This window comes from Triticum dicoccoides, chromosome 5A (genome assembly GCF_002162155.2).
Source record: "Triticum dicoccoides isolate Atlit2015 ecotype Zavitan chromosome 5A, WEW_v2.0, whole genome shotgun sequence".
NCBI classification, from domain to species: Eukaryota; Viridiplantae; Streptophyta; class Magnoliopsida; order Poales; family Poaceae; genus Triticum; species Triticum dicoccoides.
Window position 1 is genome coordinate 618,672,321 of NC_041388.1, and position 15,716 is coordinate 618,688,036.

The following is a 15,716-nucleotide window of genomic DNA, read 5'->3' on the forward strand; positions in this document are numbered from 1 at the left end:
GCTCCTCACCATGGCAACAAGCCTTTGGTGGGCGTTATGTTGCTCCTGGTGCCTGTCCGGTGTGGTTTCGTCCAGACTGTTATCTTCGACGGAGTCGGGTTGTTCGGTTTGATTCCCCGTGTTACCCTAGTCGAGCGATGGTTCACCTTGCTCTATCGCTGGGTCTATATGATCGTTATTTCTGCTGAGGTGGGATTTGGAGCGGCGTTTACGCTGTCGCTTTGACTGCTTCTCGAGGGAACAACCCTTCGCTGCGTCCTTCCGTTCCTCATCGTTGTTTTCTTTGGGTGTGTCCCCCATGTATACGTCATGTGATGAAGTGGGCGTCCAGTGCCCTGTGGGCAGTGGTTCCTGTTCGTCTCCTGCATCGTCGTCCATACCATCTATGTCTTCGGAGTTGAAGTCAAGCATGTCGGTTAAGTCATCGACAGTGGCTACTAAGTGGGTGGTGGGTGGGCGGCGAATTTCTTCATCATCCGCATCCCAATCCTGCCGGACATAGTTCAGCCAGGACTCTCCTGTCAAGGAGAGAGACCTTAATGAGTTTAGTATGTCACCGAAGGGCGAGTGCTGAAAAATATCCACGGAGGTAAACTCCATGATCGGCGCCCAATCGGATTCGACAGGAACGGGCGCAGGAGGTTCGGAGTCCGTGGCCGGAGAAGGATCCGGCAGTTTGGCAACACGGCTCTCGTAAAGCGTAAGGTCGATATTCGGCTCAATCCCCGCAGAGGGGACGGCCTCCGTGGCGGGGTCTATCCATCCATTTGTGGATGGCGCAACTGGCTCCGAATTGAGGGTCGGACCGGCTGCCGGTGCGATTTCTTGAACACTGTCTGATGGTAGAGTTAAATCGTACTCATCGTGACCGCGTGGCGCACAAAGCAGGGGCTCGAATCTGTCGAAGATCAAGTCTCCGCAGATATTAGCCATGTAGTTTAGGCTTCCAAACCTGACCTGGTGGCCAGGGGCGTAACTTTCGATCTGCTCCATATGGCCAAGCGAGTTGGCCCGTAGTGCGACGCCGCCGAACACAAAGATCTGTCCGGGGAGAAAAGTCTCACCCTGGACTGCATCGCTATCGATGATAGTAGGAGCCATCAAGCCTAACGGGGATGACACAGAGGAACTCTCAATGAAAGCACCAATGTCGGTGTCAAAACCGGCGGACCTCGGGTAGGGGGTCTCGAACTGTGCGTCTAAGGCGGATGGTAACAGGAGGTAGGGGACACGATGTTTTACCCAGGTTTGGGCCCTCTTGATGGAGGTAAAACCCTACGTCCTGCTTGATTTATTCTTGATGATACGAGTATTACAAGAGTTGATCTACCACGAGATCGGAGAGGCTAAACCCTAGAAGCTAGCCTATGGTATGATTGTATGTTGTCCTACAGACTAAAACCCTCCGGTTTATATAGACACCGGAAGGGGTTAGGGTTACACAAGGTCGGTTACAAAGGAGGAGATATCCATATCCGTAATGCCTAGCTTGCCTTCCACGCCAAGTAGAGTCCCATCCGGACACGAGACGAATCTTCAATCTTGTATCTTCATAGTCCAACAGTCCGGTCGAAAGATATAGTCCGGCTGTCCGGAGACCCCCTAATCTAGGACTCCCTCAGGGGTCCTCGGCCCAATCTAACAGATCGGGAGATGACGTGGTGAGTACCCCCTAGTCCAGGACACTGTCAGTAGCCCCCTGAACCGGTCTTCAAGTTAGGGACGCTCCTCGATTCTTCCGAACTGTTCTTCATCTTCGGTCGTTGGTCTTGAAAACTGGTTCAACAAATCTTCTCATCTTCGATCTTGAGGATCGCCGAAGTGCATCCGAAGAGTTTACACGTCGGGTATCCGAGGAGCCCCTTTAAGTTTCCGGCCTTTATCAATGCCTTGTTATTTTTATGCCACACCTCGGGTTTTGAAGTTGTTCCCGGGAGGTAGTGTCCTCTTGCATCCGAGCTCCAACGCCGGACTGCATTCGAGGTATCTTTTGCAGACGAGTACCAACGTCGGACCTCTTCCGAGCTCCAACGCCGGAATGTATCCGAGCTCCAGTGCCGGACTATGTCCAAGCTCCAACGCCGGACTGTATCCGAGCTCCAATGCCGGACTATATCCCAGGTGTCATAAATCACCTTGGTTCAAAAAAGTTAAAGGAGTTTAGCTGAGCTTAATGCTAGAAATGCCCTCTATGGAGCCAGCCACTAGCGCCCGAGCTTTATGCCGGACTGCTTCCGGGGTGGTGCACCACCCCGACTATGGGTCGATTTTTTGTCAATATTTTTGATTGGTGCAATTTAGTCTCTGCCGAGATATATAGCCAGTAGCCCTCAAGGTGTGTATCGGTCTAAAACCCGAGATGCACCTGAAGGATGACTTAAGACTGCTGATCCCAGTAGCCGCTGAGACTCAGGTTGATTTGCAAAATTGGCCTGAGGATCAACTCCTAGCTTGGCAGAATACTTCGGGACAAAAAAAGCGGTGTGCAAAGTCCTCGAGACTCAGGTTGGGTGCGGCCGGCCAATCCAGAGGATCATAATCTCCTCGAAAGCTATATTGCACTTAAATTTTTTGCACTGGATTGCCAACGTAGTAGCCCCCGAGACACTGGTCGGGTGGCAACACCAGATTAGGGGATCGATGTGCCCCTTTAATATTTTTAAATAATGAGCGCAAAGCCCAGTAGCCCCTGAGCCTTAATGTGGGCACGGGTGGCCGAATTAAGGATCGATATCCAGAGTAAAACCACAGATTATGTGTAATGATTCTATGTATCCAAGTACTTTACATCATTATTTTGACTCCATTGCGACCATTTATCAGTCGATAGTGGCCCATCGTCAGCCTCTACCCCTTAGATACTACGCAGGGTGTTTCCGCAATAACAAAACAACCCTTAGCCGACGTCTCGGTGCCCGAAGGCGGTTGTGTTAGCGAAAATGAGGCAATCAGATATGCAGGGTTTATAACTTTCGCTTAGTCATAGGAGCTTTAAACTGGGGAAGCTAGCTATGAGCCTCTGGTTAGTGTTCAGCGACATCCGAGGTCAAGCCGTAAACACTTCGACCAATGTTATGAATGGTCTGTCATTTAACATAGTCATCGGATCGCTGACCAGTTTACGCCTATTGTGACAGTCAGTTTTCGGCTTTCTCCACTAAGGTCCTTAACCATGCAAGCTGGAAGCACAATCGCAGTGGTTCTCCCTTTGCACACCTAGCCGAACAAAGCGGAACATAGGAGGCAAGCACATGAGCTGGGCAACCCAACTATTGACCGAAGACACAATTCGAAACCGATGCATATATGGCAATATCCGAGAGTGTTTTTGCTGAATCTCTAAAGGTGTCCGGCGTTGCACTGCGAGACTTGTGCTGAAAACACACAAATAGTTTAAAAGTGCCATAAGCTTGGAAAACCAAAAAACGTCAGCGAAAACCTGACGTCCAAATAAGATCAAGTGTTCGGTGCCAATCTGAAAATTGGACTTTAGAAAAAAGTGCTTCTGTCGTGCTTTAACATGACACATCCAATCTCAAGACTTCACGCGGGCCAGCCTATGGCTTCAAGCTATTTATCACAAAGGCGGAGTACTTCTCCGAGGTCAGTTTAGCAAACTAAACTCAAGCGGCTTTCAGAGAGAAGACAAGCTATCCGGCTATTGACCATACACTCGAGTCGAAAAAGGAGCGGTAGAAAAAGACTTTGCAACGACCAAGAAGAAAACACATTTACTATAAAATAGCTCATATAAATTTTAAGAGCCCCCAGGTGACTTGGGTAAAAGAGTTTTATGTATAATGATTGTATGTACCGAAGTACTTATATCATATCTATGTTCACCCGAACTTTAAACGCATCTTAACCGACCGTCGGCTTCTCCCTCTTCGGCCAAGGGCCGAAGAGTGTCATGTACTCCACCTGTCGAGAGTATCGACGGTGTTTCTGATGACCAGGCAATCAGGCCATAAGGCTGTAACAGACAAAGTGCGCTCAGGGAACTTATGCTATATTACTGACGAAGTGTAAGAAGCATCTTCGAAGAAAATAGTACCCCCACCGATACCTTTCTTCGGTGCTCATTATTACTATGAGACTTGTGCAATAGATTTTTTATACTCATGAGTTCCGTTGTGTGCCGACCATGATTGAAAACAATAAGAGCGCTAACTTTCGGCTTCACCCAGTCTAAGGTCAGAGCTCGGATGACCCGGTCATGACAATCGTAGAGGTGCTCCCTTTACTCCCTAGCCGAACAATCGGGAATGTAGGGGTAAACACAGGAGTGAGGCAACCCAGCTTGCAATATGGTGCATATTGTGGCGTAATACACGAACAAGGAACGAAGCCGTACAAGTATAATCATATGCAAGAGGAAAAGCTCCATCAAGGGAGCCCCCCAAATAAACGGGGTATTTGAATATGCGCGTCACAAACAAAGTTTTGGCAAGGAACTTTGTCACAAACAACTTTGTGCCAAAAAGTATAATGCTTGGTCGAACCGAACAAAATTTAAACCTGAAAGTTTTTTAGCATGAAAGCAACTTAGCTGGTTAATGTGCTCGGTGTTGATGACGCGATTCGGGCTTGTGGCAGGACGAAGACGCCCATTGATCTATGACAGATCCGACAAGGTTCGTAGTCCTCGGCATGGCCGAGGTCCCAGCCCCCAGGCCCGAGGTGTCCGAGCAAGGAGTTCGGCACTCCGGAGTAGTGACCACCTAACGCAGTCAAAATCGATTACCTGCACACATAAAACAGTGCGGTCTAGAAATAATAATAATATATATATATATATATATATATATATATATATATATATATATATAATCCTTGCATAATTGCTTTATGCAAAAATAATTTATTTAAAGAAATGTGGCATGGCGCCGAAGCCAATGTCGATGCAGGGCGTTAGCGTGACGCAGTGACGGCGTGACAAAGCTTGAATTTGCAAGGCGGTCCAGGCTCCGGATGCGGAGTTCGCCGAATTATGTACGGAAACTGACCGAACCACCACGCGACCGTTTTTAATGCGGCCACCATTTGATAGACCTGTGTACATATGATGGACAAACCATAGTAATAATTCCTTGGGAAAAATGAACCCAAACAAGCAAAAAATACTAGGATTAATAGCGCCTGGTTTATTTGTTGTAGCAATCCGAAGAAAGGTGATTCCCAAAATTGGGACTCGATCCGCACACCCATTGCCTGATGGGCGATAAAGCGACGGCATGGCGATGCTGGCAAAGGTTGGCTCGCCGAGGCAAAGCCCTCGGTCTAGTTAACGTGACGGAGCTGGTCGGCTAGTGACGCTGAAGTCTCCGGAGTAGGTTGATGAAGAGATGGCAAAGCCCCCGATCCAGCCGAGATGTCGAAGCCTCGATGTCATTCTATGAGTCGAAGTAGGTCGGCGTGATGGACACCGGCTTGAAGAAGCAACAGTGCGGCCCTACCGATGCAGGTCGTGACGTGGTCAATGCCGGCTTGATGAAGTGACCGTGCGGTGACGCCGGTGTGCCCGCTCCGTGTAATCCGTGGGGCGGCGATGTTGGTGATGATTTATCCTTCGCAATGCCGAACTCTTGTTCGGCTTGCTGACATGATGATCCGAAGAAGTTGAGCTCGGCTCAACAAAGTGACGACGTGTCTAGCGTAGGTTGGCAGTCTTGGAGCAATATTGCCGGACTGGTTTGACACCAGCATGATGATGAAGATGACCTCAGGGGAGGCTTAAAATTTTACAGGCACATGTTTAAAAACGACGCACAATACCCTAGAAGAAAATTCCTCTAAAAAGCTTGTCCAATATCATGTTCATAAAGAAACATGAATTCAGGTCGGATCCGTATTCGCGCTGAAAACAGATCCGAAAATTGGTCCACTCATCGGAAGGTTCCCGGAGTTTGAACCGTCGGATCGAGCTGAAATTTGGATGGGTGGTAGATATGGGAATTCTGCAGTAGATGACTGGTTGAATCTTCCAAAGGACATCCGAGCTGGGCTCTGGAGACCACGCCCTAAACTTATTTAGATTCCCATCCAGATTTGACAGGGCTCCGGTATATCATAGATTGTTGGAGATTCCTCCATCGGAACTCGACGAAATTTTGCATGGCTGTTGTAGACATAATTCCGCACTATTCCACCGAAGCAATCGTCAAACCGATGCTCGAGGAGGCGGTGACAGCGGATACAAGTTCGCTGTCCATAAAAACAGCACGGCCGCCCGAGGGCAATGTTGATGTTGAGCCCTCAAGCTCCATGGATGATTCCTCTATGATCATGATAGAGATAGGATTTGATGTTGAAGAAGGCCCCCCCGTCCAAACATGACGATCGGAGATGGAGTACGGTCCTTAGTCGAGCCAAGGTGACCAGTCGAGCCGGCGACGAAGATGCCGGCATCGCAGTTGACCTGCGGGCGAGCCATTGATCCTTTTGCCGATTGCTACGTCTTGAGCTTGTGTTGGTTTACCCCGAAGAGGAAGGGATGATGCAGTAGAGTAGCGTAAGTATTTCCCTCAGTTTTTGAGAACCAAGGTATCAATCCAGTAGGAGGCCACACTCAAGTCCCTCGTACCTGCACAAAACGATAACTACTCGCAACCAACACGATTAGGGGTTGTCAATCCCTTCACGGTCACTTACGAGAGTGAGATCTGATAGATATAATATTTTTGGTATTTTTGGTATAAAGATACAAAGTAAAAAGTAAAAGCAAAGTAAAAAGCAAAGCAAGATTAAAGTGATGGAGATTGATATGATGAGAATAGACCCGGGGGCCATAGGTTTCACTAGTGGCTTCTCTCAAGAGCATAAGTATTCTACGGTGGGTGAACAAATTACTGTTGAGCAATTGACAGAATTGAGCATAGTTATGAGAATATCTAGGCATGATCATGTATATAGGCATCACGTCCATGACAAGTAGACCGAAACGATTCTGCATCTACTACTATTACTCCACTCATCGACCGCTATCCAGCATGCATCTAGAGTATTAAGTTAAAAACAGAGTAACGCCTTAAGCAAGATGACATGATGTAGAGAGATAAATTCATGCAATATGAAATAAACCCCATCTTGTTATCCTCGATGGCAATGATACAATACGTGCCTTGCTGCCGCTTCTGTCACTGGGTAAGGACACCGCAAGATCGAACCCAAAGCTAAGCACTTCTCCCATGGCAAGAACTACCAATCTAGTTGGCCAAACCAAACGGATAATTCGAAGAGACTTGCAAAGATAACCAATCATACATAAAAGAATCCAGAGAAGATTAAAATATTATTCATAGATAGACTTGATCATAAACCCACAATTCATCGGTCTCAACAAACACACCGCAAAAAGAAGATTACATCCAATAGATCTTCACAAGAGAGGGGGAGAACTTTGTATTGAGATTCAAAGAGAGAGAAGAAGCCATCTAGCTACTAACTATGGACCCGAAGGTCTGAGGTAAACTACTCACACTTCATTGGAGGGGCTAGGATGATGTAGAAGCCCTCCGTGATGACGGCCCTCTTCCGGCGGAGCTCCGGAACAGGCCCCAAGACGGGATCTCGTGGATACAGAAAGTTGCGGCGGTGGAATTAGGTTTTTGGCTCCTGTTCTGATCGTTTGGGGGTACGCAGGTATATATAGGTGGAAGGAGTACATCGGTGGAGCACCGAGGGGCCCACGAGGCAGGGGGGCGCGCCCAAGGGGGGCGTCCCCCCACCCTCGTGACCTCCTCTTTGACTCCCTGGAGTAGGGTCCAAGTCTCCTGGATCACGTTCGGTAAGAAAATCACGTTCCCGAAGATTTTATTCCGTTTGGACTCCGTTTGATATTCTGTTTCTCCGAAACACTGAAATAGGCAAAAAAACAGCAATTCTGGGCTGGGCCTCCGGTTAATAGGTTAGTCCCCAAAATAATATAAAAGTGGAAAATAAATCCCAATATAGTCCAAAATAGTAGATAATATAGCATGGAGCAATCAAAAATTATAGATACGTTGGAGACGTACCAGGCATCCCCAAGCTTAATTCCTGCTCGTCCTCGAGTAGGTAAATGATAAAAAGAGAATTTTTGATGCGAAGTGCTACTTGGCATAATTTCAATGCAAATCTTCTTAATTGTAATATGAACATTCAGATTAGAAAGATTCAGGACAAAATTTTATATTGACATAAAAATAATAATACTTCAAGCATACTAACAAAGCAATTATGTCTTCTCAAAATAACATGGCCAAAGAAAGTTATCCCTACAAAATCATATAGTCTGGCTATGCTCCATCTTCACCACACAAAGTATTTAAATTATGCACAACCCCGATGACAAGCCAAGCAATTGTTTCATACTCCAACTTTTTCAAAACTTTTTAATCTTCACGCAATAAATGAGCGTGAGCCATGGATATAGCACTATAGGTGGAATAGAATGGTGGTTGTGGATAAGACAAAAAGGAGAAGATAGTCTCACATCAACAAGGCGTATCAACAGGCTATGGAGAAGCCCATCAATAGATATCAATGTGAGTGAGTAGGGATTGCCATGCAACGGATGCACTAGAGCTATAAATGTATGAAAGCTCAACAAAAGAAACTAGTGGGTGTGCATCCAACTTGCTTGCTCACGAAGACCTAGGGCACTTGAGGAGGCCCATCATTGGAATATACAAGCCAAGTTCTATAATGTAAAATTCCCACTAGTATATGAAAGTGACAACATATGAAACTCTCTATATGAAGAACATGGTGCTACTTTGAAGCACAATATATGAGACTCGCTATATCATGGTGCTACTTTGAAGCACAAGTGTGGAAAAAAAGATAGTAGCATTGCCCCTTTTTATTTATTTTCTTTTTCGGGCCTTTTTTTCTTTGTCCTTTTTTTGGGACAATGCTCTATTAAATGATGATCATCACACTTTTATTTATTTACAACTCAATGATGACAACTCGATTCTAAAACAAAGTATGACTCTATATGGATGCCTCCGGCGGTGTACTGGGATATGCAATGAATCAAGAGTGACAAGTATGAAAAAAATTATGAACGGTGGCTTTGCCACAAATACTATGTCAACTACATGATCATGCTAAGAAATATGACAATGATGAATGTGTCATGATGAACTAGATGGTGGAAAGTTGCATGACAATATATCTCAGAATGGCTATGGAAATGCCATAATAGGTAGGTATGGTGGCTGTTTTGAGGAAGGTATATGGTAGGTGTATGATACCGGCGAAAGGTGCGCGGTATTAGAGAGGCTAGCAAAGGTGGAAGGGTGAGAGTGCATATAATCCATGGACTCAACATTAGTCATAAAGAACTCATATACTTATTGCAAAAATCTAGATGTTATCAAAGCAAAGTATTACGCGCATGCTCCTAGGGGGATAGATTGGTAGGAAAAGACCATCGCTCGTCCCTGACCGTCACTCATAAGGAAGACAATCAATAAATAAATCATGCTCCGACTTCATCACATAACGGTTCACCATACGTGCATGCTACGGGAATCACAACCTTTAACACAAGTATTCTTTAAATTCACAACTACTCAACTAGCATGACTTTAATATTATCACCTCCATATCTCAAAACAATTATCATGTTTCAATATTTTCTTAGTATTCAACACACTCAAAAGAAAGTTTCACAAATCTTGAATACCAAGCATATTATTATTAAGCAAATTACCATGCTATTAAGAGACTCTCAAAATAATTTAAGTGAAGCATGAGAGATCAATAGTTTCTTTAAAACAAATCCACCACCGTGCTCTAAAAGATCTAAGTGAAGCACATAGAGCAAAATTATAACGCTCCAAAGATATAAGTGAAGCACATAGAGCAAAACTACTTAGCTCAAAAGATATAAGTGAAGCACATAGAGCAAAACTACATAGCTCAAAAGATATAAGTGAAGCACATAGAGCAAAACTACTTAGCTCAAAAGATATAAGTGAAGCACATAGAGTATTCTATCAAATTTTAATTCATGTATGGCTCTCTCAAAAGGTGTGTACATCAAGGATGATTGTGGCATACTAAGACACAAAGACACAAATAATACAAGACGCTCCAAGAAAAACACATATCATGTTGGTGAATAAAAATATAGCTCCAAGTAAATTACCGATGGAAGTGGACGAAAGAGGGGATGCCTTCCGGGGCATCCCCAAGCTTTGACTTTTTGGTGTCCTTGGATTATCTTGGGGGTTCCATGGGCATCCCCAAGCTTAGGCTCTTTCCACTCCTTGTTCCATGATCCATCAAAAGAATTCACCCAAAACTTGAAAACTTCACAACACAAAACTCAAAATAGAAAACTCGTGAGCTCCGTTAGCGAAAGAAAACAACAGACCACTTCAAGGTACTGTAATGAACTCATTCTTTATTTATATTGGTGTTAAACCTACTGTATTACAACTTCTCTATGGATTATAAACTATTTTACTAGCCATAGATTCATCAAAATAAGCAAACAACACACAAAAAACAGAATCTGTCAAAAACAGAACAGTCTGTAGTAATATGTAGCTAGCGCAAGATCTGGAACCCCAAAAATTCTAAAAAAAATTGCTGGACCTGAGGAATTTATCTATTAATTATCTTAAAAAATAATTAACTAAATATCACTCTTCAAATAAAAATAACAGCAGTTCTCGTGAGCGCTAAAGTTTCTGTTTTTTACAGCAAGTTCAACAAGACTTTCCCCAAGTCTTCCCAACTGTTCTACTTGGCACAAACACTAATTAAACAAAAAAACACAACCAAAACAGAGGCTAAATAATTTATTTATTACTAAGCAGGATCAAAAAGCAAGGAATAAAAATAAAATTGGGTTGCCTCCCAACAAGCGCTATCGTTTAACGCCCCTAGCTAGGCATAAAAGCGAGGATAGATCTAGGTATTGCCATCTTTGGTTTCTGAGAAAAAGAGAGCAAACTTGTTATCTATGGAATTAATATTTCAATTTTGACAGAGTACATGTCCATTAATGGTAGAAGAAAGATTAAGAATGTTGCGGAAATTGGCATCTAGGCTAGCTTTTATCTCTTTAATAGATTCGTTTTGGTAAGAAAACAAGAGATATGTGATTTCAGTTTTCTCATTAATGGGGTGTGCAAATATAGTTTTCATCCTCTCATAGGTATCCATGGGGTCCCCTTCAAGAAAACCCCCCTCGAAAATAGAATCTAAAACTTGTTTGAATGAAGCGGGTAGCCCAACATAAAAGCTTTTTAAGTAAACCTCAATTTGATATTGGGGTACATAGCTAGCCCGGATCCTTAACAGCCTATCCCAAGCATCTTTCAAAAATTCATCAAGTAAATAACGAAAAATTCTAGAATCATCTTCATCAAAATTACTAAGGTTCTCATTGATCACTCCGGCAAGTTGTTCTATAGCATTCCGATTTATGAGTTTAGATAAGATAGCAGGATTGTCTAAAGCACTAGAACTTGGCAGAGAACCCCCAACTCTTTTTGGTTCTGACATGGTGAGGGAAAAGAGGCAAATAGAGAGGGAGGATAGAGAGAGAGAGGGCGAATAAAACAACAAGGGTGAAGTGGGGGGGAGAGGAAAACAAGATGAAAATGGCAAATAATGTAATGCGAGAGATAGGGATTGCGATGGGTACTTGGTATGTTGACTTTTTGCGTAGACTCCCCGGCAACGGCGCCAGAAATCCTTCTTGCTACGTCTTGAGCTTGCGTTGGTTTACCCCGAAGAGGAAGGGATGATGCATCAGAGTAGCGTAAGTATTTCCCTCAGTTTTTGAGAACCAAGGTATCAATCCAGTAGGAGGCCACACTCAAGTCCCTCGTACCTGCACAAAACGATAGCTACTCGCAACCAACACGATTAGGGGTTGTCAATCCCTTCACGGTCACTTACAAGAGTGAGATCTGATAGATATAATATTTTTGGTATAAAGATACAAAGTAAAAAGTAAAAGCAACGTAAAAAAGAAAAGCAAGATTAAAGTGATGGAGATTGATATGATGAGAATAGACCTGGGGGCCATAGGTTTCACTAGTGGCTTCTCTCAAGAGCATAAGTATTCTACGATGGGTGAACAAATTATTGTTGAGCAATTGACATAATTGAGCATAGTTATGAGAATATCTAGGCATGATCATGTATATAGGCATCACGTCCATGACAAGTAGACCGAAACGATTCTGCATCTACTACTATTACTCCACTCATCGACCGCTATCCAGCATGCATCTAGAGTATTAAGTTAAAAACAGAGTAACGCCTTAAGCAAGATGACATGATGTAGAGAGATAAATTCATGCAATATGAAATAAACCCCATCTTGTTATCCTCGATGGCAATGATACAATACGTGCCTTGCTGCCGCTTCTGTCACTGGGTAAGGACACTGCAAGATCGAACCCAAAGCTAAGAACTTCTCCCATGGCAAGAACTACCAATCTAGTTGGCCAAACCAAACGGATAATTCGAAGAGACTTGCAAAGATAACCAATCATACATAAAAGAATTCAGAGAAGATTCAAATATTATTCATAGATAGACTTGATCATAAACCCACAATTCATCGATCTCAACAAACACACCGCAAAAAGAAGATTACATCGAATAGATCTCCACAAGAGAGGGGGAGAACTTTGTATTGAGACTCAAAGAGAGAGAAGAAGCCATCTAGCTACTAACTATGGACCCGAAGGTCTGAGGTAAACTACTCACACTTCATCGGAGGGGCTAGGATGATGTAGAGGCCCTTCGTGATGACGGCCCTCTTCCGGCGGAGCTCCGGAACAGGCCCCAAGATGGGATCTCGTGGATACAGAAAGTTGCGGCAGTGGAATTAGGTTTTTGGCTCCTGTTCTAATCGTTTGGGGGTACGTAGGTATATATAGGAGGAAGGAGTACGTCGGTGGAGCACCAAGGGGCCCACGAGGCAGGGGGGCGCGCCCTAGGGGTGGGGGGCGCCCCCCACCCTCATGACCTCCTCTTTGACTCCCTAGAGTAGGGTCCAAGTCTCCTGGATCACGTTCGGTGAGAAAATCATGTTCCCGAAGATTTTATTCCGTTTGGACTCCGTTTGATATTCTGTTTCTCCGAAACACTGAAATAGGCAAAAACAGTAATTCTGGGTTGGGCCTCCGGTTAATAGGTTAGTCCCAAAAATAATATAAAAGTGGAAAATAAAGCCCAATATAGTCCAAAACAGTAGATAATATAGCATGGAGCAATCAAAAATTAAAGATACGTTGGAGACGTATCACCGATCACACAACGGAACTCTCAATGAAAGCACCAATGTCGATGTCAAAACCGGCAGATCTCGGGTAGGGGGTCTCGAACTGTGCGTCTAAGGCGGATGGTAATAGGAGGCAGGGGACACGATGTTTACCCAGGTTCGGGCCCTCTTGATGGAGGTAATACCCTACGTCCTGCTTGATTGTTCTTTATGATATGAGTATTACAAGAGTTGATCTACCACGAGATCGTAGAAGCTAAACCCTAGAAGCTAGCCTATGGTATAATTGTATGTATATATATATCGACTATCCTGGCCTCGGTTTATATAATGCACCAGATGCCTAGGATAACAAGAGTCCTAGCCGAATACGCCGGTGGAGAGAAGTCCTTGTCTTGATCGCCAAGTCTTGTGGAATCTTCCTTGTATGCGACAGCTATCCGAACTGGCCCATGAGTATACGGCCATGGGGGTCCTCGGCCCAATCTAACAGATCGGGAGATGACGTGGTGAGTACCCCCTAGTCCAGGACACCGTCAATAGCTTTGGTGTTATTCTACTTGAGCTGATCTCGGGCCGCGAGGTAATTCATGGTGGGATGACACCTAACAAAGTCACATGGGTAAGTGTGTTTTATGGATATGTGTTTTTTCCTATGTTTGACACAATTATATCCTGGCTCTATGCATTTGACATTAACAAATGAATGACTTATATGATATATACTACCTAAACCACAAATCGAGGGCGAGAAAGTGGATGTCATCATCGATGGATCATTGGATGTTAGGTACGAGTTAGAGTTGAAGACTGTTGATCTGGCTATCCGATGTGTGAGGACACATGGTACACAATGATTGTACACACCAAAGATATCGAGGACGTGGTTCGTGTCGAGCTCCAGTTGGAGGCTCCCCAACAAATGCTCATGGGAACTATCGACTCATATGATATTCATGGTTTGAATATGTACTAAGTGTTCCGTGAGATGCTCAACTAGAAGTGATAAGAACCGTTGCTTATGCGACTAGAAAGAAAAAAATACTCGTACAAAGGATCATCATTTATCCCGTCTATGTACCTAATACTAATACATTTTAGTGCGCAGAATCTTGCCCACTAGAATATATTATTTGCAATAGGTTGAGCATATCTCTGGTATGATGCATTTGCTTGACTTGCGCAAGATGTTGGGGGGTGGGGGCAATCCCCCCTCATTTGCTGCATGCTGATCCCGCATTTAAAGAAAGGTATTACAATTTTTCTCGGACATTTTGAATTTCAAATATAGAGTATGTCCATACAAGATGTACATCGAGATCTGAAGAGCCATAACATCCTGCTTGACAATAACATGGGAGGAAAATTTGTAGATTCTTTCCACCAATGGTTGATGGCCCTAAAGAGTCAAGGGGGACTCATGGGACATTCAAATATGTGGATCCAGACTTCCATGGTAAGGTGCCTTCTCTCTTTCTCGTGAGCTTCATACATTGTAGGTTCATTTGGTTATTTTGGAAATTGAGTTCTTAAACTTATATGCAAAATGTGTATAGTTTTGATGAGTAGGTACTATATGTCTGTGCAATTAAGTGAGAAGAGTGATATCTACAGCTTGGTTGTTATTCTACTTGAGCCAATCTCAGGCCGCGAGGTAATCCATGGTGGGTTCACTCCTAACATAATCACATGGGTAAGTCCATCTTGTGGATAGATATTTTTCGTAAGTCTGATACTAGTATATCTTGGATTTATGCATTTGACATCAACAAATGAAAGAACTTATACAATAAATATTGGCTAAATGACAAATTGAGAGCGAGAACATGGATGTCATCATCGATGGATCATTGGGTGTCAGGTGCAAGTCAGAGTCAATGATTGTTGATCTGGCTATCCGGTGTGTGAGTCAACAGGGTACACAGCGGTCGTCCGTATCAGAGGAAGTTCCAAGATATCAAAGACGAAGTTCGTGTCTGCTACGTCTTGAGCTTGCCCCTGAAGAGGAAGGGATGATGCAGCAGAGTAGCGTAAGTATTTCCCTCAGTTTTTGAAACCAAGGTATCAATCCAGTAGGAGCCCATGCTCAAGTCCCTCGTACCTGCACAAAGCGATAGCTACCCGCAACCAACGCGATTAGGGGTTGTCAAGCCCTTCACGGTCACTTACGAGAGTGGATCTGATAGATAGAATATTTTTGGTATTTTTGATATAAAGATGCAAAGTAAAAAGTAAAAGCAAAGTAAATAGCAAAACAATATAAAAGTGATGGAGATTGATATGATGGGAATAGACCCGGGGGCCATAGGTTTCACTAGTGGCTTCTCTCGAGAGCATAAGTTTTCTATGGTGGGTGAACAAATTACTGTTGAGCAATTGACAGAATTGAGCATAGTTATGAGAATATCTAGGCATGATCATGTATATAGGCATCACGTCCGTGACAAGTAGATCGAAACGATTTTGCATCTACTAC